This window comes from Sphaerodactylus townsendi, linkage group LG07 (assembly GCF_021028975.2).
Source record: "Sphaerodactylus townsendi isolate TG3544 linkage group LG07, MPM_Stown_v2.3, whole genome shotgun sequence".
Lineage (NCBI taxonomy): Eukaryota > Metazoa > Chordata > Lepidosauria > Squamata > Sphaerodactylidae > Sphaerodactylus > Sphaerodactylus townsendi.
The window spans coordinates 86,464,253-86,484,766 of NC_059431.1; positions in this window are offsets into that span (position 1 = coordinate 86,464,253).

The following is a 20,514-nucleotide window of genomic DNA, read 5'->3' on the forward strand; positions in this document are numbered from 1 at the left end:
GGGGGGGGTGGGGGGGGGGGGGGGTGGGGGGGGGGGGGGGTGGGGGGGGGGGGGGGTGGGGGGGGGGGGGGGTGGGGGGGGGGGGGGGTGGGGGGGGGGGGGGGTGGGGGGGGGGGGGGGTGGGGGGGGGGGGGGGTGGGGGGGGGGGGGGGTGGGGGGGGGGGGGGGTGGGGGGGGGGGGGGGTGGGGGGGGGGGGGGGTGGGGGGGGGGGGGGGTGGGGGGGGGGGGGGGTGGGGGGGGGGGGGGGTGGGGGGGGGGGGGGGTGGGGGGGGGGGGGGGTGGGGGGGGGGGGGGGTGGGGGGGGGGGGGGGTGGGGGGGGGGGGGGGTGGGGGGGGGGGGGGGTGGGGGGGGGGGGGGGTGGGGGGGGGGGGGGGTGGGGGGGGGGGGGGGTGGGGGGGGGGGGGGGTGGGGGGGGGGGGGGGTGGGGGGGGGGGGGGGTGGGGGGGGGGGGGGGTGGGGGGGGGGGGGGGTGGGGGGGGGGGGGGGTGGGGGGGGGGGGGGGTGGGGGGGGGGGGGGGTGGGGGGGGGGGGGGGTGGGGGGGGGGGGGGGTGGGGGGGGGGGGGGGTGGGGGGGGGGGGGGGTGGGGGGGGGGGGGGGTGGGGGGGGGGGGGGGTGGGGGGGGGGGGGGGTGGGGGGGGGGGGGGGTGGGGGGGGGGGGGGGTGGGGGGGGGGGGGGGTGGGGGGGGGGGGGGGTGGGGGGGGGGGGGGGTGGGGGGGGGGGGGGGTGGGGGGGGGGGGGGGTGGGGGGGGGGGGGGGTGGGGGGGGGGGGGGGTGGGGGGGGGGGGGGGTGGGGGGGGGGGGGGGTGGGGGGGGGGGGGGGTGGGGGGGGGGGGGGGTGGGGGGGGGGGGGGGTGGGGGGGGGGGGGGGTGGGGGGGGGGGGGGGTGGGGGGGGGGGGGGGTGGGGGGGGGGGGGGGTGGGGGGGGGGGGGGGTGGGGGGGGGGGGGGGTGGGGGGGGGGGGGGGTGGGGGGGGGGGGGGGTGGGGGGGGGGGGGGGTGGGGGGGGGGGGGGGTGGGGGGGGGGGGGGGTGGGGGGGGGGGGGGGTGGGGGGGGGGGGGGGTGGGGGGGGGGGGGGGTGGGGGGGGGGGGGGGTGGGGGGGGGGGGGGGTGGGGGGGGGGGGGGGTGGGGGGGGGGGGGGGTGGGGGGGGGGGGGGGTGGGGGGGGGGGGGGGTGGGGGGGGGGGGGGGTGGGGGGGGGGGGGGGTGGGGGGGGGGGGGGGTGGGGGGGGGGGGGGGTGGGGGGGGGGGGGGGTGGGGGGGGGGGGGGGTGGGGGGGGGGGGGGGTGGGGGGGGGGGGGGGTGGGGGGGGGGGGGGGTGGGGGGGGGGGGGGGTGGGGGGGGGGGGGGGTGGGGGGGGGGGGGGGTGGGGGGGGGGGGGGGTGGGGGGGGGGGGGGGTGGGGGGGGGGGGGGGTGGGGGGGGGGGGGGGTGGGGGGGGGGGGGGGTGGGGGGGGGGGGGGGTGGGGGGGGGGGGGGGTGGGGGGGGGGGGGGGTGGGGGGGGGGGGGGGTGGGGGGGGGGGGGGGTGGGGGGGGGGGGGGGTGGGGGGGGGGGGGGGTGGGGGGGGGGGGGGGTGGGGGGGGGGGGGGGTGGGGGGGGGGGGGGGTGGGGGGGGGGGGGGGTGGGGGGGGGGGGGGGTGGGGGGGGGGGGGGGTGGGGGGGGGGGGGGGTGGGGGGGGGGGGGGGTGGGGGGGGGGGGGGGTGGGGGGGGGGGGGGGTGGGGGGGGGGGGGGGTGGGGGGGGGGGGGGGTGGGGGGGGGGGGGGGTGGGGGGGGGGGGGGGTGGGGGGGGGGGGGGGTGGGGGGGGGGGGGGGTGGGGGGGGGGGGGGGTGGGGGGGGGGGGGGGTGGGGGGGGGGGGGGGTGGGGGGGGGGGGGGGTGGGGGGGGGGGGGGGTGGGGGGGGGGGGGGGTGGGGGGGGGGGGGGGTGGGGGGGGGGGGGGGTGGGGGGGGGGGGGGGTGGGGGGGGGGGGGGGTGGGGGGGGGGGGGGGTGGGGGGGGGGGGGGGTGGGGGGGGGGGGGGGTGGGGGGGGGGGGGGGTGGGGGGGGGGGGGGGTGGGGGGGGGGGGGGGTGGGGGGGGGGGGGGGTGGGGGGGGGGGGGGGTGGGGGGGGGGGGGGGTGGGGGGGGGGGGGGGTGGGGGGGGGGGGGGGTGGGGGGGGGGGGGGGTGGGGGGGGGGGGGGGTGGGGGGGGGGGGGGGTGGGGGGGGGGGGGGGTGGGGGGGGGGGGGGGTGGGGGGGGGGGGGGGTGGGGGGGGGGGGGGGTGGGGGGGGGGGGGGGTGGGGGGGGGGGGGGGTGGGGGGGGGGGGGGGTGGGGGGGGGGGGGGGTGGGGGGGGGGGGGGGTGGGGGGGGGGGGGGGTGGGGGGGGGGGGGGGTGGGGGGGGGGGGGGGTGGGGGGGGGGGGGGGTGGGGGGGGGGGGGGGTGGGGGGGGGGGGGGGTGGGGGGGGGGGGGGGTGGGGGGGGGGGGGGGTGGGGGGGGGGGGGGGTGGGGGGGGGGGGGGGTGGGGGGGGGGGGGGGTGGGGGGGGGGGGGGGTGGGGGGGGGGGGGGGTGGGGGGGGGGGGGGGTGGGGGGGGGGGGGGGTGGGGGGGGGGGGGGGTGGGGGGGGGGGGGGGTGGGGGGGGGGGGGGGTGGGGGGGGGGGGGGGTGGGGGGGGGGGGGGGTGGGGGGGGGGGGGGGTGGGGGGGGGGGGGGGTGGGGGGGGGGGGGGGTGGGGGGGGGGGGGGGTGGGGGGGGGGGGGGGTGGGGGGGGGGGGGGGTGGGGGGGGGGGGGGGTGGGGGGGGGGGGGGGTGGGGGGGGGGGGGGGTGGGGGGGGGGGGGGGTGGGGGGGGGGGGGGGTGGGGGGGGGGGGGGGTGGGGGGGGGGGGGGGTGGGGGGGGGGGGGGGTGGGGGGGGGGGGGGGTGGGGGGGGGGGGGGGTGGGGGGGGGGGGGGGTGGGGGGGGGGGGGGGTGGGGGGGGGGGGGGGTGGGGGGGGGGGGGGGTGGGGGGGGGGGGGGGTGGGGGGGGGGGGGGGTGGGGGGGGGGGGGGGTGGGGGGGGGGGGGGGTGGGGGGGGGGGGGGGTGGGGGGGGGGGGGGGTGGGGGGGGGGGGGGGTGGGGGGGGGGGGGGGTGGGGGGGGGGGGGGGTGGGGGGGGGGGGGGGTGGGGGGGGGGGGGGGTGGGGGGGGGGGGGGGTGGGGGGGGGGGGGGGTGGGGGGGGGGGGGGGTGGGGGGGGGGGGGGGTGGGGGGGGGGGGGGGTGGGGGGGGGGGGGGGTGGGGGGGGGGGGGGGTGGGGGGGGGGGGGGGTGGGGGGGGGGGGGGGTGGGGGGGGGGGGGGGTGGGGGGGGGGGGGGGTGGGGGGGGGGGGGGGTGGGGGGGGGGGGGGGTGGGGGGGGGGGGGGGTGGGGGGGGGGGGGGGTGGGGGGGGGGGGGGGTGGGGGGGGGGGGGGGTGGGGGGGGGGGGGGGTGGGGGGGGGGGGGGGTGGGGGGGGGGGGGGGTGGGGGGGGGGGGGGGTGGGGGGGGGGGGGGGTGGGGGGGGGGGGGGGTGGGGGGGGGGGGGGGTGGGGGGGGGGGGGGGTGGGGGGGGGGGGGGGTGGGGGGGGGGGGGGGTGGGGGGGGGGGGGGGTGGGGGGGGGGGGGGGTGGGGGGGGGGGGGGGTGGGGGGGGGGGGGGGTGGGGGGGGGGGGGGGTGGGGGGGGGGGGGGGTGGGGGGGGGGGGGGGTGGGGGGGGGGGGGGGTGGGGGGGGGGGGGGGTGGGGGGGGGGGGGGGTGGGGGGGGGGGGGGGTGGGGGGGGGGGGGGGTGGGGGGGGGGGGGGGTGGGGGGGGGGGGGGGTGGGGGGGGGGGGGGGTGGGGGGGGGGGGGGGTGGGGGGGGGGGGGGGTGGGGGGGGGGGGGGGTGGGGGGGGGGGGGGGTGGGGGGGGGGGGGGGTGGGGGGGGGGGGGGGTGGGGGGGGGGGGGGGTGGGGGGGGGGGGGGGTGGGGGGGGGGGGGGGTGGGGGGGGGGGGGGGTGGGGGGGGGGGGGGGTGGGGGGGGGGGGGGGTGGGGGGGGGGGGGGGTGGGGGGGGGGGGGGGTGGGGGGGGGGGGGGGTGGGGGGGGGGGGGGGTGGGGGGGGGGGGGGGTGGGGGGGGGGGGGGGTGGGGGGGGGGGGGGGTGGGGGGGGGGGGGGGTGGGGGGGGGGGGGGGTGGGGGGGGGGGGGGGTGGGGGGGGGGGGGGGTGGGGGGGGGGGGGGGTGGGGGGGGGGGGGGGTGGGGGGGGGGGGGGGTGGGGGGGGGGGGGGGTGGGGGGGGGGGGGGGTGGGGGGGGGGGGGGGTGGGGGGGGGGGGGGGTGGGGGGGGGGGGGGGTGGGGGGGGGGGGGGGTGGGGGGGGGGGGGGGTGGGGGGGGGGGGGGGTGGGGGGGGGGGGGGGTGGGGGGGGGGGGGGGTGGGGGGGGGGGGGGGTGGGGGGGGGGGGGGGTGGGGGGGGGGGGGGGTGGGGGGGGGGGGGGGTGGGGGGGGGGGGGGGTGGGGGGGGGGGGGGGTGGGGGGGGGGGGGGGTGGGGGGGGGGGGGGGTGGGGGGGGGGGGGGGTGGGGGGGGGGGGGGGTGGGGGGGGGGGGGGGTGGGGGGGGGGGGGGGTGGGGGGGGGGGGGGGTGGGGGGGGGGGGGGGTGGGGGGGGGGGGGGGTGGGGGGGGGGGGGGGTGGGGGGGGGGGGGGGTGGGGGGGGGGGGGGGTGGGGGGGGGGGGGGGTGGGGGGGGGGGGGGGTGGGGGGGGGGGGGGGTGGGGGGGGGGGGGGGTGGGGGGGGGGGGGGGTGGGGGGGGGGGGGGGTGGGGGGGGGGGGGGGTGGGGGGGGGGGGGGGTGGGGGGGGGGGGGGGTGGGGGGGGGGGGGGGTGGGGGGGGGGGGGGGTGGGGGGGGGGGGGGGTGGGGGGGGGGGGGGGTGGGGGGGGGGGGGGGTGGGGGGGGGGGGGGGTGGGGGGGGGGGGGGGTGGGGGGGGGGGGGGGTGGGGGGGGGGGGGGGTGGGGGGGGGGGGGGGTGGGGGGGGGGGGGGGTGGGGGGGGGGGGGGGTGGGGGGGGGGGGGGGTGGGGGGGGGGGGGGGTGGGGGGGGGGGGGGGTGGGGGGGGGGGGGGGTGGGGGGGGGGGGGGGTGGGGGGGGGGGGGGGTGGGGGGGGGGGGGGGTGGGGGGGGGGGGGGGTGGGGGGGGGGGGGGGTGGGGGGGGGGGGGGGTGGGGGGGGGGGGGGGTGGGGGGGGGGGGGGGTGGGGGGGGGGGGGGGTGGGGGGGGGGGGGGGTGGGGGGGGGGGGGGGTGGGGGGGGGGGGGGGTGGGGGGGGGGGGGGGTGGGGGGGGGGGGGGGTGGGGGGGGGGGGGGGTGGGGGGGGGGGGGGGTGGGGGGGGGGGGGGGTGGGGGGGGGGGGGGGTGGGGGGGGGGGGGGGTGGGGGGGGGGGGGGGTGGGGGGGGGGGGGGGTGGGGGGGGGGGGGGGTGGGGGGGGGGGGGGGTGGGGGGGGGGGGGGGTGGGGGGGGGGGGGGGTGGGGGGGGGGGGGGGTGGGGGGGGGGGGGGGTGGGGGGGGGGGGGGGTGGGGGGGGGGGGGGGTGGGGGGGGGGGGGGGTGGGGGGGGGGGGGGGTGGGGGGGGGGGGGGGTGGGGGGGGGGGGGGGTGGGGGGGGGGGGGGGTGGGGGGGGGGGGGGGTGGGGGGGGGGGGGGGTGGGGGGGGGGGGGGGTGGGGGGGGGGGGGGGTGGGGGGGGGGGGGGGTGGGGGGGGGGGGGGGTGGGGGGGGGGGGGGGTGGGGGGGGGGGGGGGTGGGGGGGGGGGGGGGTGGGGGGGGGGGGGGGTGGGGGGGGGGGGGGGTGGGGGGGGGGGGGGGTGGGGGGGGGGGGGGGTGGGGGGGGGGGGGGGTGGGGGGGGGGGGGGGTGGGGGGGGGGGGGGGTGGGGGGGGGGGGGGGTGGGGGGGGGGGGGGGTGGGGGGGGGGGGGGGTGGGGGGGGGGGGGGGTGGGGGGGGGGGGGGGTGGGGGGGGGGGGGGGTGGGGGGGGGGGGGGGTGGGGGGGGGGGGGGGTGGGGGGGGGGGGGGGTGGGGGGGGGGGGGGGTGGGGGGGGGGGGGGGTGGGGGGGGGGGGGGGTGGGGGGGGGGGGGGGTGGGGGGGGGGGGGGGTGGGGGGGGGGGGGGGTGGGGGGGGGGGGGGGTGGGGGGGGGGGGGGGTGGGGGGGGGGGGGGGTGGGGGGGGGGGGGGGTGGGGGGGGGGGGGGGTGGGGGGGGGGGGGGGTGGGGGGGGGGGGGGGTGGGGGGGGGGGGGGGTGGGGGGGGGGGGGGGTGGGGGGGGGGGGGGGTGGGGGGGGGGGGGGGTGGGGGGGGGGGGGGGTGGGGGGGGGGGGGGGTGGGGGGGGGGGGGGGTGGGGGGGGGGGGGGGTGGGGGGGGGGGGGGGTGGGGGGGGGGGGGGGTGGGGGGGGGGGGGGGTGGGGGGGGGGGGGGGTGGGGGGGGGGGGGGGTGGGGGGGGGGGGGGGTGGGGGGGGGGGGGGGTGGGGGGGGGGGGGGGTGGGGGGGGGGGGGGGTGGGGGGGGGGGGGGGTGGGGGGGGGGGGGGGTGGGGGGGGGGGGGGGTGGGGGGGGGGGGGGGTGGGGGGGGGGGGGGGTGGGGGGGGGGGGGGGTGGGGGGGGGGGGGGGTGGGGGGGGGGGGGGGTGGGGGGGGGGGGGGGTGGGGGGGGGGGGGGGTGGGGGGGGGGGGGGGTGGGGGGGGGGGGGGGTGGGGGGGGGGGGGGGTGGGGGGGGGGGGGGGTGGGGGGGGGGGGGGGTGGGGGGGGGGGGGGGTGGGGGGGGGGGGGGGTGGGGGGGGGGGGGGGTGGGGGGGGGGGGGGGTGGGGGGGGGGGGGGGTGGGGGGGGGGGGGGGTGGGGGGGGGGGGGGGTGGGGGGGGGGGGGGGTGGGGGGGGGGGGGGGTGGGGGGGGGGGGGGGTGGGGGGGGGGGGGGGTGGGGGGGGGGGGGGGTGGGGGGGGGGGGGGGTGGGGGGGGGGGGGGGTGGGGGGGGGGGGGGGTGGGGGGGGGGGGGGGTGGGGGGGGGGGGGGGTGGGGGGGGGGGGGGGTGGGGGGGGGGGGGGGTGGGGGGGGGGGGGGGTGGGGGGGGGGGGGGGTGGGGGGGGGGGGGGGTGGGGGGGGGGGGGGGTGGGGGGGGGGGGGGGTGGGGGGGGGGGGGGGTGGGGGGGGGGGGGGGTGGGGGGGGGGGGGGGTGGGGGGGGGGGGGGGTGGGGGGGGGGGGGGGTGGGGGGGGGGGGGGGTGGGGGGGGGGGGGGGTGGGGGGGGGGGGGGGTGGGGGGGGGGGGGGGTGGGGGGGGGGGGGGGTGGGGGGGGGGGGGGGTGGGGGGGGGGGGGGGTGGGGGGGGGGGGGGGTGGGGGGGGGGGGGGGTGGGGGGGGGGGGGGGTGGGGGGGGGGGGGGGTGGGGGGGGGGGGGGGTGGGGGGGGGGGGGGGTGGGGGGGGGGGGGGGTGGGGGGGGGGGGGGGTGGGGGGGGGGGGGGGTGGGGGGGGGGGGGGGTGGGGGGGGGGGGGGGTGGGGGGGGGGGGGGGTGGGGGGGGGGGGGGGTGGGGGGGGGGGGGGGTGGGGGGGGGGGGGGGTGGGGGGGGGGGGGGGTGGGGGGGGGGGGGGGTGGGGGGGGGGGGGGGTGGGGGGGGGGGGGGGTGGGGGGGGGGGGGGGTGGGGGGGGGGGGGGGTGGGGGGGGGGGGGGGTGGGGGGGGGGGGGGGTGGGGGGGGGGGGGGGTGGGGGGGGGGGGGGGTGGGGGGGGGGGGGGGTGGGGGGGGGGGGGGGTGGGGGGGGGGGGGGGTGGGGGGGGGGGGGGGTGGGGGGGGGGGGGGGTGGGGGGGGGGGGGGGTGGGGGGGGGGGGGGGTGGGGGGGGGGGGGGGTGGGGGGGGGGGGGGGTGGGGGGGGGGGGGGGTGGGGGGGGGGGGGGGTGGGGGGGGGGGGGGGTGGGGGGGGGGGGGGGTGGGGGGGGGGGGGGGTGGGGGGGGGGGGGGGTGGGGGGGGGGGGGGGTGGGGGGGGGGGGGAGTGGTGTGGTGGGGGGGTGGGGGTGGGGGGGGGGGTGGGGGGGGGGGTGTGGGGGGGGGGGGGGGGGGGGGGGGGGGGGGGGGGGGGGGGGGGGGGGGGGGGGGGGGGGGGGGTGGTGGGGGTGGGGGTGGGGGGGGGGGGGGGGTGGGGGGGGGGGGGGGTGGGGGGGAGGTGACCCTACTTGCTTCTGGCTGTCAATGGCATTCCAGGGAAATGCCCTACTGAAAACTTTCCCACGAAGTTAAATGGCCCCTGTTTCAAGCAATCCCAATGCTATAGGGTATGTGCTGTTTCCATGTGAATAAATATACAAGGCCGCTTGATCACAGAGGTAGAACTTTTTAAAAATGTTCCAGATGTGAGTGCTACTGTGAGTGTGATGTGAGTGCTACTGTGAAGGCAGCAACCCATCAGAAACTTCTAAGTCCTAAAGAAGTTTGAAGGGTGTAACTTAGAAAGGCGTTCCATGAGAATCTCTATGTGGTTTGTCTCCAAGTGACCACCATTACTCTTTCATATTTTATGGAGATCACACAAGACACTCAAAACTACTTCTTCCGCTTTGTTGCTGCCACATGGAAATAATATGAGAAATGGCCTATAATCATAATGATCTCAGATACATATTACTTCTAAGTTAGGACACACTTAGGAGTATAGTGTAGATATCACTAAAGTGGATATAGAAATTGAAAACAAAAGACAAGTATTCAGTCCTTTAGAGGAAAAAAGCCCCATCCAAACATACAGTAAAACAATACTTTTTAAAAAATTAGATACTCTTTTACCAAGATTCTCAACACAGTGTGCAAGCTTTGAAGTTACAAATAATTCTTTCTCTAATAAGGTAATGATTCTTCAATTTTTTTTAAAAAAATTAAGAACCCACCTTGGAGAAGCATTCCATGTAACTTAGAAGCATGCACACTAAATCAATAGTTTTGAAGCACAGAATGACATGCTTTCACACAACCCTTAATGGAACACTGCATCCTTGGGATTATTCACCATTCATTAAACCTCTGTAGTTTTACAGCTTTTGTGGTGTAGGAGGAAAAAAACGCCTACCAATCCAGACTTTATTCATAGTGACTCCCATAACATTATTGGTATTTCCTGTTTAATTCAGCATTTGATCGTATAGGTTTGGGGTTTTCATTTGGAAGGTTTAAAGAATGGCTGAAATATAGGCCAAGTCACATTTCAGTAAGGAAGTTGGAAAGGTTGTTAGATTCTTCCAGGGGTTTATTTCACAATCTTCTTTGAAAGTTTATTATACTTGAATATTATAGTTTATTCATATCTTTAAAGGATGATCCTGATCATATCTATCCTGCAAGCATTTGATCAAATGTAGATAAGTCTGGCATGTTCACACAGTATTTTTCTTGCCCCCTTCCCCAACCCCAGAAGATGGCACATTTATGCAAAGGAAACAGACAGAAATCTGACCCACTATATCTAATTCCATTAAACATTTGTCGAGAACCTTTGTTTAAAAAAGCAACACACTAGACAGAGCATTCCAAACTCCAAAGGATAATTCCATCCAACTGGAACAGCCTTGAGAAATCAATTCAAATCCCTTCATCATAATGCAAATTTTTTTGAATCAAAGTCACTGAGTCAGTCTTCATCTTCATATTATTTAGCCAAACTGAGTCTAGCCTATGAACATATTTTAAACACTGAACAATTCTGCATTCCACATGAAGCTGATAATGGTTTAATCATCATATCAGAAAAAGTATCTCAATGGTTTGAGATTATATGACTAAGAAACTCCAAACCAAGCATGATTCAAATTGGCAACTAGGCATTTATTTATTTTATTTATTTATTTTATTAGATTTTTATACCGCCCCATCCCCGGAGGGCTCTGGGCGGTGTACAACATTTAAAAATAGTATAATTAATAACATTTAAAAGCAGCGATCCAAGTTTAGATATAAATTAAATTAAATTAAAATCCAAGATGTAAGGTGGCGTCCAGCATTTCAACAGTATAAAATCCCTCCCTCCCCACGATGAAGGGAGGCATGGCGAGTCACAGTGATGGAGTCGTGGCCCGGGTGTTAAGGGCCACAGACGGGGCACTATTAGCGGCTGGGTCCTCCAAAGGCCCGGCGGAACAGCTCCGTCTTACAGGCCCCGCGGAACTCCTTAAGGTCCCGCAGGGCCCGGACAGCTGGAGGGAGAGCGTTCCACCAGGCCGGGGCCAGGGCTGTAAAAGTCCTGGCCCGCGTGGAGGCCAGCCGCATGAGCAATGTTATAAAATTTACCCAACACCAATTACCACTGTGGAATGAAAACATCCTCCTTATTGAGAATTGATCACAATTTTGCAATTGAAAATATCTTTATGTAAAATGGTCTCCTCTTTCTAGGTTTTTATATAGGTTGACTATAAAAAACAGGATCCTGTTCATTGGCCTTTGAGGTTTGCTGCAAGCCACTGGAATTAGTGTCACACATCATTGAGGGGAAAAGGAGATCACCCAACCTCATTTTTCTTCTTGATTATGGGCGACCATAGAGGCATCCTCCTGCAAGTAGAATTGTACTTGGAAGTAGAATTATAACAATCCCTTTTTTTGATGAGGTGTATCAACAAAGCTTTGCATTTCCTAGATAAACTAGTGCTGGAATTCTTTTCACAGTTAAACCCACGGCTCGATTTTAATGCTGGATTTTAATTAATATCTTCTAGAGTTTTGTTTTTATTAGCTACCTCAGGCAGTTTCCTGAAAAGGCAGCATAAATGTGTTCTGAATAAATAGTATATTAAAAATTTCCCACAAATCAGGCATGAAAAATGATAGCAGAAAAACATGAAAAATATGACTTTGCAATAGTTTGCCACTGGAACAGTGGGATTCTCCATAATAACTATGGAAACAAATAGTAAATCAAATGGTTAACAAAATGATGGGTTACAGATAAAATAGACAGGAGCAAAGATCTTGCAGGGGGAAAGGGAGAGAAAGAAGGAAATCTTCAGTACTTTTCCAGTAGAAGAGCAATTTTGTAAATAGATTTCCTAGAGCTAATTTTTGGAGAAATAGGAAGCACAAAACAGCACAAAACTTTAGGGCTTTTCTGCATGTGCCCCCCCCCCCCCCCCCCGCGCGCGCACTGGCATTGAGTTTATTTCTGCACACATTTTGGTGCCTTCAGTTTTCACTTCAGGTTGTCCGTCCCCCCCCCACACTAGTTTTTTCCAGTTCTTTGGAAACCACTTGTATCCTGATGTTTTTCTAGAAGCTGATTTTGAGTCAGCTTTTTGCTAATGCATTCTGTTTTTGTTGGTTTTCTCTGCCCCATCTCTACTTACTTGCCTCGATCCCATTATTCAATTATAGGACTGTCATGGTCAAACCACTCCCTCTTCTCCTACCCTGAAGACAGTAATTTTTTTAAAGCACTAAAATATCAATATATTACTGGAACATTGTAACAATATCCTAAGAAGTTTTTCTCAATTCCCAGATTTCATTTTACAAAGCAAGTCTTCCGCCTTTCCCTCACAGAGGGAAACCACACCTATGCAAGGGAAGAAGCCAGAGGGTTACTTAAAAAAATGAAATTGGTTTTTCAGGGAACTTCCTAACCCTATTGTTTAAACACTCAAGTGATATCTATATATATAAAAAGCAAACCGTGACTTTGTTAGTCGCTCCCTAACGCTGAAACAGCTGGACGGATCACCCCCAAATTTTCACATGATGTTCCTCCCTGTTGTGGGCAGGTAATCAGACCTTCACATCGTCGAAAGTCCATACCTGAGCCAAGTAAAATGTCTTTTTCCTGGCGCACCAGGCCATGAAGCTGTTTGTGTTTAACTGTCACCCTTAGAATGTTCGTGTAGCCTGTCTGACTGTGGCCTGAGGGCTTAGAATGTTCATGCAGATGGGCAGAGATGAGGCAGTAGGAAACAGTAAAATAGGTAACACTGTTAGGTGTCACATTTTGGAAGTGAAACACGTACACATTTTGCCCTGTGAGACGTCAGGTGGGGTTTCCCCCCCTCACACGCAGGTAACTTTCACTCTCTGTGCCTCATCCACTGCTACCACACAACACACATACTTTCATACACATCCAGCTCATCCTCACACACCTCACTCTGCCCTCCCTCACATCCAACCACTATTTACCCACTTCCTCACCCATATTCGCCACAGCTCTCTTTTACTAAAAGCGAGCTGCAGTTTGCCTTTTTCTTCTAAGAAAATCTGTGGGGTGGGGGCGAACCAACACTACTGGCTCCACTTCTTTTGCACATGGCCCTTTAAGAACCCAGGGAGCTGGCCTCAACCTAAGCGCCTCACCACCCTGCCTCTGGTGCCTGACTGGGATAGCCTGCTTGCCCCAGTTCTGCCTTACCCAAGCCAGGACTATGCGTGTCAACCAGCCTCATGGACAGTGGGATTCACACTCTGGACAGTTCCATTGTGGAATGTGGAATTGAAAAGGGAAAGAGGGATTCCATTTGACCACCCCAAAAGCTATGCTGGGGATCATTGGACCTGCATAGACATCTGTGTGGGTTGCAGACTGTGATGAGAAGGACAATTGCCACAGCAACGCGTGGCTGGGCCCCGCTAGTCTATATATATATAAAGCTAACAGTGACTTTGTTAGTCACTCCCAAACACCGAAACGACTGGACGGATCGCCCCCAAATTTTCACATGATGTTCCTCCCTGTTGCGGGCAGGTAATCGGACCTTCAAATCGCAGAAAGTCCATACCTGAGCCAGGTAAAATGTCTTTTTCCTGGCGCACCAGGCCATGAAGCTGTTTGTGTTTAACTGTTACCCTTAGAATGTCCGTGCAGCATGTCTGTGGCCTGAGGGCTTGGGATGAGGGCTTAGAATGTTCACTCAGATGGGCAGAGATGAGCATTGAAGACAGTAAATAGGTAACACTGTTAGGTAATACGACTGGAAGTGAAACACATACACACTTTGTCGTGTGAGACACCAGGTGGGGTCCCTCCCTCACACGCAGGTAACTTTCACTCTCTGTACCTCACCTACTGCTACCACATAACACACATACTTTCATACACATCCAGCTCATCCTCACACACCTCACTCTGCCCCCCCTCACATCCAACCACTTCCTCACGCATATTCACCACAGCTCTCTTTTACTAAACTGGAGTTTGCCTTTTTCTTCTTAGAAAATCCACGGGGTGGGGGCGAACCAACACTACTGGCTCTGCTTCTTTTGCACATGGCCCTTTAAGAACCCAGGGATCTGGCCTCGATCTGAGTGCCTCACCACCCTGCCTCTGCTGCCTGACTGGGATAGCCTCCTTGCCCCAGTTCTGCCTTACCCAAGCCAGGACTGTGCGTGTCAACCAGCCTCATGGACAGCGGGATTCGCACTCTGGACAGTACTGTTGCGGATCATTGCTGCAGATCATTGGACCTGCATGGACATCTGTGAGGGTTGCGGACTGTGATGAGAAGGACAATTGCCACAGCAATGCGTGGCCGGGCCCCGCTAGTATTTTATAAAGGGGAAAGGAGCCACCTACGAGACCTCTGATAACATCACTGATTACATCACTGATGGCAGCAGCATCATACCTTGAAAACCTCATTATTGAAGGCATGTGTAGAAGAAAATAATCTGATTCCACAGTTGTGAAAATGCATAGGAAGGGCAGACACGCAGAACAATTATGCCCAAACAGATTCCAATACTTCTGGATTGACACCCAAGGAAACCAGGAGTAACTCGAGAGTGCAAAACAGCCATTGGTTTTCAAGAAGGCAATATATACTATGTGTATTTTGAAATATGTATTAATATTCTGTTCTTCAAAGTTAACATCTTGTGTCAGTTTTCCTTCTTCAACCTATTAATCATCAATGTATAAACAACCAGTGACTACAAAAAGTTAAGCAAAGTCCAAATTGTTGCAGCACAGTACTGAATATGTTAAATATAACTAGGGCAAGGGCTGTCAGTGGCAGAGTGTCTGCTTTATGTACAGGTCTCTGGTTCAGTCACTGACTTCTCCATTTAAAAGGTTCAGGTAGTAATTGAAGACCAATCAGATTAGAGTAGACAATGTAGAAACTGAAAGGCCAGTAATCTGACCCTGTATAAAATAGCTACGCTACATATGTTCATGGCAAACAAAATAATGCTTAAGTCTTGTAATTTGACCTATTCAAAATAAAAACAAAAGAAGTACATTGATAGGTGAGATAGTAGTTCCACACAGTTCAGTATCTAGGTTCCTACCAATAAAACAAATGCCTCTAGGAAACCCACAAGCAGGAACTGAAGATCATAGACTTGCTTCAATTTTGCTCCCCTAGTACTCAGTATTCAGTGGCATAGTGATTCAGAATGAGAAAATTCCATTTAGCCATCATGGCTAGCAAGATATATAGTGTGTGTCCTTCATCTTTTCCGAAAAGGCAAACAATCTTCTTTCCTTGATTCTTTTCAATCTTAGCCAGCTTATGGGACAGTGACAACACTGGTTGTGTTCTGATGCCAGGTGCAGCAGCACAAAGAGTCTTCCTGGGTAGCAATTTCTGCTGCTCCTGCTGGGAAGTGGCAGAATCAGAAGGGCTGATGGTGCTGGACCAGACACAGTTCAACACTTCAATGGCTGTCACTGCTTTTGGGATGTCTGATGGGTCTGCCACTGGTGTAGGCTATTGTATATAGCCTCAGGAGCTGGATCCCTAAGGCTTCTAGTGATGAAATCTTGGCTACAAGTTCTTAGAGCATGGTTCTGGGAGCCATAGACTATGGATCTAAGGGAAACTCTTAGGTGCTAGGGATTCCGTGATCCTCCAGAACACCTCTGATAAGGAATGTGCATCTTCCTGGAACTCGTCTGGGTCTTTGTCTAGTCAGTCTGAGCCTAGTTCAGTAGGTATCCTGACAGATTGTAGTGGTAGACAACCTGGAGCTACAAATGGTAAGACATATGATATATTCCCTATTATATAAAGTGGTAGCCATAGTGGTGACAACTCACTTCTACCCAATCACCACGCACAGCTCAATTCCAGCTAATTGCCACGCACAAAAAGCTTGAGGGTAGGGCTTATACAGAATGGGTAAAAAACAGCACAAACTGGCACCCTGCTCCCCTGCTGGGCTGGCCGGCCTCAGGGATGGCTCCTCTCCCCCCCCCTCTGCTGCCCTCACCTTCAGCCAGGAGGATGGAGGTAGTTAGAGGATGAGTGGAGGAAGGTAGACAGATAGATGGATGGTGGGTGGAGGTAGGTAGGTAGGTAGGTAGGTAGGTAGGTAGGTAGGTAGGTAGGTAGGTAGAGGGTGGGTTGAGGTACGTAGATGTATAGATTAGTTAAGATGGTGGTGAAGGTAGATAGGTAAGTGGAGGGTGGGTAGAGGTAGATAGAAGGATAGATAGATGGATGGTGGGTGGAGGTAGATAGAGGTAGATAGATGGATGGTGGGTGGAGATAGATGGATGGACGGACGGACGGACAGCCGGATGGATGGACGGACGGACGGATAGTGGGTGTAGGCAGTGGTGGGATTCAGCCGGTTTGAACCGCTGAAACCAGCTATTAAATTATTTGAATCCCACCACTGACCATAGCCCCTAACTATGGTGTATATAATGTAGATCACCTCAGGTAGGGTATTCCATAAAGAGGGAGCCACAACAGAGAAAGCATGTGTATGCTGGTTTTTGTCATTTCCAGGTTGGCACCTGCAGAAGGCCCTACTCAGATGGGGGGGGGAGCTGTCATAGCAGAGCATCGGGAGAGAGGCAGTCCAATAGATAACAGGGATCAAGGCCATGAGGGGCTTTGTATGTGATAGCAATGCCTTGAACCTGGTAAGGCAGCCAGTGGAGCACCTGCAGAATATGTATACTCCGTTTAAGTCCTGATAGCCAAGCCACAGCATGCTGTGCCAACTGGAGACTTTGAATAAATTTGGGGGAGACTAATGAAATCAAGTGAGATCTCCTGAGAACTACTCAAATCAGATTTATTGTTATACAGTCAATGACCAGTGTAAATCTCACAAATCCCCACAGCCAAATAATATCAATTTAAAATTCCATTAATACATGGAAAAATACAATTAAAACTACAGAAAGATTGTTAAATTCCAATAGTTATACTTATTCTTCACCCAACAGTATTTGGTATATTTTCTAAGCAACAGTACAAATCTCTGTAGTATGCGTCATGACCAGTGGTGGGATTCAGCAGGTTAGCACCACTTCGGCAGAACTGGTTGTTAAAATGGTGCTTGTAAATAACCAGTTGTTAAATTATTTGAATCCCACCACCAGAACTGGTTGTTGAATTATTTGAATCCCACCACTGGCCATGACTTTTGAGTTTATATCTACAAGAAGTATCTTAACATATACTGAACTTGAATGGCCAGGATTAGGTTTGGTCAATATCCTAGAAATTTGGTAAAATTCAGATTTATTTTGGCATAAAATTATCTGTATGCCCGAATAAGACAAATAACATATTCGGATATACCTGAATATCCGGGTATACCCAGATAACTGCTTAACAAAGTAGTAATAAACGTCAAATAGGCCTCTTGATAAAAGAAGCAGTGAAGTAAAACATGTTCCACACTTTCAATTTCCCACAATTTGCAAGGGCATATCCAGTGGTGTAGCAGGGCAAAATGGCGCCCAGGACAAAATGGAGATTTTTCCCCCTCCTTCCCCACGTGACAGGATGGCGTGTGTCCGGGGACATGTAGAATCACATGTCCCCGTCGGTGCTCCGTCCCTGTGCATATCTTATCCTCTATGAGAATTAGACTAATATAAAGTGCAGTACAATAACATAACCTCAGTGTTACTGTGGTATGGATTCAGGTGGCCAGATATACGTATCAAAATAGGGCACCATCTTCCAGGATCATTTCATAATCAGCATTTTTTGCAACTGTGTTAACTTGCTGCTCCAAAAGTAATATTTGATCCAGCATAGCCCCAAGACTCTTAACTGAATCAGCAAAAGGACATAGACACAACATGAAACAGCATCTGAAAAAAGAACAAAGTGGAGAGGAATAAATGGGGTGGATAAAGAGTACAGCAAAGCGGCAGGCAAAAAAGAAGATAGAAAGCAATTAAGATCTCCTTTAAGTGTAACAACAACACAGGGAGAGCGCAATAAAGAAACCCAAGAAAAAGACACTGGGAGAAGAGAAGAAAAGCCTTAGGATCCAGGCTCCTGCAAGATACCAAGTATACCAGACACCTTAGGAACACAGTCCAGAAGGCAGGGGACATACTGGCAGGTGCCCTGGCCTACTGTCAGGTTGATTAATTTGGTCACAGTTGTTTTAGGCTGATGTTGAGGCAGCAAAGCCTGAATGATCAGAAGAAGCAACATCAGTAAAAAGGGTGAACACTATAGTATCTAGACTGAAAGAATTGTACAGATATGATAAAGAAATACAACCAACATACAGATAGAAAAAATGGTGACTGTGGCAGGACAATTGTGGCCCCTGGATGATATAAAACAAAATGGGAAATGCTAATCAAACAGTATTATAAATATTGGCTGGTCTTCAGCTGTGAGGACTGAAGCCCACCAAGTGGCATAGTGTAACCTCAGCTTGTGGGTTCTGTGGGGCAGTACTTGGAAGGAGTTGCAAAGAACCAAATTTAACCAAAACAGTTTACTTCTCTTTACAAATAACATTAAACATCAACATTTAACATTACAATTCAAGGTCCTGTTCAGGTTGCATTTTAAGTCCTTCTAGTTACAGTCTACTGATACTGCCAAGTCCAATTCTTCTTTGCAAGTGGGTTGGCTCCTGAAGACTCCAAGGGCTTGATGAACAGGATGCAACAGGATGAAGGTTTCCAGGAGAACTCTCACCCATTACAAACACAAAAAGAAACCCTGAAACAATAAACTCCAACATTTACAACATAGCAAAAATAAACTACCTTCCCAGTAGTTCCCAACAATATTGCAGTTTACCTTAACAAGGTGTCAAGGGCTTATACAACCAAGGTCCGAGTCTGGTAGCCTTGTCTTCTCCAAAGAGCTCTGCAGCCTTTCTGCTGCTCTGAGTCTCCACCCCCTTACTGGTTCAACCCATTCTGGGCATGGGGGTTACAATAGCAAAGGGACAATGTGGAAAAGTCTGACATTTCTGAAATGAAGTATGCAAAAATAAGTTTTTCCTTGTATTTCATATGTTTAAATAAGACCTCAGGTCTTTGTAAAAACTTCCATACAGGAAAAAGGACTCTAAGTGAGTGAAAAATATTTGTGACTTGTTCATCAGCACATATGTGTTATAAATTGAAGGAGAGATTTTTACATCAATAAGAATATTTTTTCTAAAAATATATATTTTCCTAGTTACTTTGCCACATCTCTATTTTGCCCAGCTGCACTCTTACACCCAAAGCCATACTTCCTTTCTTAGCAACAGAAATTTCAAGGGTCTCTGAGAGGAGGCTTCGTTGTTTTGCCACATCTATGTCTTGCCTGACTGAACTCTTACACCCAGAAGTCAGGGTTAGACTTCTTCTCTAGAACAAGGTAGCTCCTTAGCACACTTTCTCCTTTCAATACCACTTACTAAAACCCTGCCACATGACACCAATAAAAATGCCCTATGTGATATTCATATTTCTCTAGATCAGATGACCAGGACATGAAGGTTTTGCAGATGAACTGATTACTGAATTATCAGGACTGGCTCAGGACGTTTGGAAATCCCAAGCAGGTAGCTTTCCACGGTTCCTTTGCAGGGTGCAGGGCAGCTGCAATAGTGACACATGGTAGGGGAAACTTTTTGCACCTGTGATGCTGCCATCAGGTCCAGAGCAGACTTGAGAGGAGCATGTATTATCGAAGTTTTCACTGCTGGATCAACTGGCTGTTGTGGATTTTCCAGGCTGTATGGCCATGGTGTAATAGTTTTAGCTATTAAGGTTTCATCTTCATCTGTGGGTGGCATCTTCAGAGGCATGTCACAGTAAGATGTGTTTCTCTCTGTGGATCACACATCTTACCATGACGTGTCTCAGAAGGTGCCAGCCACAGATACAGGTGAAACTTTAGGAGCTAAATTTACTAGGCGACACAACCCAGGAAACCTGCAACAGCCAATTATGAGGAGAACTTTGTATATTAAAGAGCCTTTATTTCTTACCCTGGCTGCAGCTCTCTTCATCACATCTCCTTTTCCCAGCTATAATTGGGGAAGGAATCAGAGCTTTTTGGAAAGCACTACCTCTAGCAACTAAGACTGAAGTACTTCCTGAGGATGTCCAAATCCCTCCAGTGTGGTGGAGCCAATGTGGTGTCATGGTTAAGAGCAGTAGACTCTAATCTGTAGAACCAAGTTTGATTCCCCACTCCTCCACATGAACAGCAGACTCTAATCTGGGGAACAAGATTAGATTCTCCAGTCCTCCACATGAAACCTGCTGGGTGACCTTGTGCTAGTCACAGTTCTCTTAGAACTCTCTCAGTGCCGCCTAACTCACCGGGTGCCTGTTACAGGGGGAAGGTAAGATGATTGTAAGCCACTTTGAGACTCCTTTCTGTAGAGAAAAGCGGGGTATAAAAAACCAACACCTTTTCATCTTCAATTATAGCTAGGAAAAGGAGAAGGAAAGAATCAGAACATCCAGAATTTTTGTCTTCTGTTTTCCTTCTATCTGGCTGTAATGGATCCTTAGGAAGTGCCACCCCATGCTGATTATTATTGGGACTCTTACCAAGGATATCTGAGTTCCTCTCTGACTAGAGTTAGAGGCAGGGAGAGAGGGAGGATGTCTGGATGGGTGGCATGGAAGGGAAAGGAGAGAACAACTGAACAGTCTGGAAGCCTCAGGGATGCAGGTGCCTCTCCCGTCATCATGGCACTCCATGTGGCCACATCTGCCATGAACTGGCCCTACAGATCATCTGCATGGCTGCACTCCATTTAGCAACATCCCAGCTGTGCCCTGAGCAGATGTTATTTGAGACCAATGTATTGTACTCAAAGATTGAAACATATCCTCACTACTTTCTATATTTTGCTATTTCTAATGTTTTCTTTCTGTCAATTTATTCTCTTTTGTTCAGCTTTTGTAAACAGCAGAAAGCTATTATTAGCTGGTAATAGTATATATCTGATCTGACGATAGCAGGTGAGTGAGCTTTTATTATACTAATGAATGTCAGACTAATAAATGAAACCCATACATATGCAATGCTTTCTGATGGTGCCGTGTTTTCCTTTTTTCTCTAAAAGTATAATCTCAGGCACATTTTATCATAAAAGATAAATCACAGGAATATCTTAACTTTCAGAGCTAAAGAACCCTCTCAATTGAATAAAACACTATTAAGTTTTTAGTTTACCTTTGATCACTTTAAAAAAACATGGCAAACTCTCTAATGAAATGTAATCTATCACTGACAATGAAAGATTTACAGTGAGTTTGGCTGTTTTTATTCAGTCTCCTGTTAATATTTGGCCTACAGATAAT